Here is a 4,086-nt window from a genome sequence, read left to right on the forward strand (position 1 = left end):
GACCAAACATGCTGGAGCTCAGCTTAGGTTGTTTGGTAACAGATGGACTTCACCAAAAAACATGAACTTATTGCCAACTAATTTAATTTAAACAATGGAGAGGGCAAACGACCTGAACAACTTCTTCAACAGGTTCAACCAGTCTGTGCCCCCCCAACCCCCTCTCTCACTGCAGCCACCTCTGCTCCTTACCACACACCTCCCCAGACAACAAAACACTGACAACCCCCCCACACACCTCAGCACAACCTCCACCCCACATCACCACAGACCAGGTCAGAGAACAGCTGAGGAAGCTCAAGCCCAGGAAAGCAGCAGGGCCGGACCAGGTGTGTCCAAGGCTGCTGAAGACCTGCGCTGCTGAACTGGGAGAGCCACTACAGCGGATCTTCAACCTCAGCCTGCAGCTAAGGGAAGTGCCCACCCTCTGGAAGACATCCTGCATCGTCCCAGTGCCCAAGAAGAACAGGCCCAGCGAGCTGAATGACTTTCGGCCCGTGGCACTCACTTCACACCTGATGAAGACGTTGGAGCGGCTCTTCCTCGGCCTCCTCAGACCTCAGGTGGAACATGCTCAGGACCTCCTGCAATTCGCCTACCAGGCAGATGTTGGTGTGGAGGATGCCATCCTCTACCTGCTGCACCGGGCCCACTCCCACCTGGATAAGGGCAGTGGCACAGTGAGGATCCTTTTCTTGGACTTCTCCAGTGCCTTTAATACAATCCAGCCCCTTCTGCTCCAGGACAACTAAATAGCATGGGAGTGGACCAGCACCTGGTCACCTGGATCCATAGTTACCTCACCAACAGGCCGCAGTATGTCAGGCTAAAGGACACCGTGTCTGACCCTGTGGTCAGCAGCACAGGAGCCCCTCAGGGCACAGTGCTGGCCCCTCTTCTCTTCACCCTGTACTCCTCTGACTTCCACTACAACTCGGAGCTGTGTCACATACAGAAGTATGCTGATGACACAGCCATAGTCGGATGTATCAGGGACGACGGAGAGGAGGAATATCGCTGTCTGGTGAGGGACTTTGCTCTCTGGTGCCACACAAACCACCTGGAACTCAACACCTCTAAGACGAAGGAGCTGGTTATAGACTTTGGGAGGTCCAGACCAAAGCCGAGACCAGTCGTACTAGAGGGAACGGAGGTTGAGGTCGTGGGCTCCTACAAGTACCTCGGGCTGTGGCTGGACAGTAAACTGGATTGGTCAAAACACACCAGCCACCTGTACGGGAAGGTGCAGAGCAGGATGTACTTCCTGAGGAGACTGCGGTCCTTTAACATCTGCAGCAAACTGCTGTGGATGTTCTACCAGTCAGTGATCGCCAGTGTCCTCTTCTACACCGTGGTGTGCTGGGGAGGCAGCACATCCAAGAAGGACACGTCCAGACTGGACAAACTGATCAGGCGTGCCGGCTCTGTGGTCGGCATGAAGCTGGACTCTCTGGTGACGGTGGCAGAGGCGAGGACACTGAACAAACTGCTGGACATCATGGACGATAGCAGCCACCCTCTACATGCCGTCATCAGCAGCCAGAGGAGCCGATTCAGTGACAGACTGCTGCTTCCCAAGTGCCGGACCAATAGATTCAAGAACTCCTTTGTCCCCCACGCCTTCAGACTGTACAACTCCTCACTGGGGGGTCGGAGGTGACACAGGACAGAGGGAAGAAGGAGTAGTTTTTCTACAAATGTGAACTCCATATTTATCAGGCCAAACCATACAGTGCAATACCATATCACTGGTCAATCTATCCACCAAATTGCTATAATTTCCTTTTGTGTTGTATTTATATTCTTTGTTTTGTATTTAATTTGTATTTTTTTGGATTCTTTTGCGTATGCTTACTGTGTGCCACATTTTTGCCTGTGAGCTGCTGGTAACTATAATTTCCTGAGGGAGTCTTCCCAAGGGATCAATAAAGTCAAGTCTAAGTCTAAGTCTAATATGAGTAGCTGGATGGTTTTAGGAGACCCAAATGGAAATATGGAAACATGTAAAATATGAATTTTGCGTCTTAAGTCTGGAGAAAAAAACAGAAAACACAAATCTGCTGCCAGGGCCACAAACATGCCAAGAGATTCACTATGCTGGATTATAATCCTCATAAAGTAGGTATTGGTTCTGACCAGAAGGTCTTTGTTGCTCCTTCAGGTTGATCGTTTCTGATTCCAACTGGTAAAGACAAAAAGGCAACTCTGATAAGAGCTGGAAACGTTGCAGTTCATTTTCTGATTGTGTTTGTGCCATTTGAGATCATTCAATTTGTAGAGAAATATGCAGATGGCTCATTTTCTGTAGTAGTTTGTTTCCTCTAATTAACAATGACTAATTTCAGAAATGCCACATTTTTCACAACACAGCCTTTAATAAATCTTTTTTGGCCCATTTTGTTGCAGATTTCCAGCTTCAGACTGGAGTCTGGTGGCTTCCTGCTGACAGATGTTTGAGTGTCTGAAACCGGCGCCCGGCGGGAGGCTAAAGGACGATCCTGCTGCTGCTGCTTCGCTCAGCTTCCATATGCTTCCTGCTAACAGTCATCATATCTCTGAACCAGAACCACCAGATGAGCTAATGCCTTCTGTCCTCATGGATTTCCTCTCCCTGTCAGCCAGCGGGTTTGGGGTGAAGCTGTGGTCTGTCGCTGCGCTGCTGATTGGCAGGGTCCTTAATTGCGACCACCTCTTTGTGAATAATTGATGCTCGTCTGGCTAAGTGGTGCGATGAAATATTGAAAAGCCAAGGGTTTGCCACCCAAGACCGTTTTAAAAGAGGATTGCAGGAGAATGAAGGCAGAAGCAGAAGCTCTGTGCAGCAGAGGTCACAGATTAATGTCCACCTGGTGCAAAGGTAAATCCTTAAAGTCATAACTGGACCAAAACATCTTCACAGTTTTCTTCTGTGGCGACAAATTAAAAATTGAAGTTGCTTTCGTGTCACTGCAGCCTTTGAGACGAGATAAAACATCAGCGACGGCGAGTCAAACGTCTGTCTGCCTTTGTTCCAGAAATCATGAAATAAAAGCGAATGCATCAAAAATCGGTGACAGAAAAGTGAACGAATGTTACCGGATCCAGTCCTGTGCAGAACTCCTGGTGGACCAGGTGGATCATTTCTGTGTTTCGCTCAAATGAAAAAGAATTCATTTGACTATCAAGGAAGATTTTGTTCCTTTATAGAGGAAGAGGTTCCTCCCGTATCTGTAACTGGTTCTGCTGCAGATTAACCGGTCTCTCCTCGGATCAGTTCATGGTCCGATCCCAGGAAGTCGACTGGAGCCCAGAATCCTGTATTTATGCAGACATTACTGGACGGTTCTGGTGCAGCTGGTGGGCCCGGTTTTACTTCATGTTTCTGGGAGCCTGCAGAAACTGGAGCGGCTGCAGGGAACCGCTCCTGAGTTTCACATCCAAGAATAATTGGACCTGGTTTACAGTTTCTCCTCTGACCAGCAGAGAGCCGCATCCTCACAAAGATTTAGGAACAATACAAACCGGAGCGGAGGCAGTATGCTGCCGGTACCGGCCGAGGCTGACCCGAAACTGTGGCTCTCATCAGTCCAGTTTTATCAGCCGAGATTAAAGGAAAGTCATATTAACACTTTGTAACCACAGAGACAAAAGAGGAAACGCGTTCAAAGGAGAAACTTTAACATGAGTTTGAGCAGAAAGTGGGATTAAAAATGGATGTTTGATAATCTGTCTGCACTGCAGAGAGTAGAAATAGAGAGAGCAGCTCTGCAGACGCTCCATGCACCTGAAACACGGTTACAGTCATAAAAAGGTGGCTTCACTCTCAGTAAGATCCGTTAAATAATTCATACGTCAGAAAATGATGCAACTGCAGCTCCAAAAAACTAAATAAAGTCTAAAGACTAAAACATCTCAGCTTAAGGATCAGAAAACACCATGAACACAATCTACTGCATTCCTGTGGAAAAATCCTTTAAAGGATTGCAGGCATTTGACTCTGCAACGCTCTCTATAGATCTCACTGTAGAATTTATGACGATCTGGATGAGCTGCAGAATTTGACTAGGCCATTGCATCACCTCGACTGTTTTGTTTTCTAGTGGTTTA

This window comes from Poeciliopsis prolifica, unplaced genomic scaffold (genome assembly GCF_027474105.1).
Source record: "Poeciliopsis prolifica strain line A6 unplaced genomic scaffold, Auburn_PproV2 SCAFFOLD155, whole genome shotgun sequence".
NCBI classification, from domain to species: domain Eukaryota; kingdom Metazoa; phylum Chordata; class Actinopteri; order Cyprinodontiformes; family Poeciliidae; genus Poeciliopsis; species Poeciliopsis prolifica.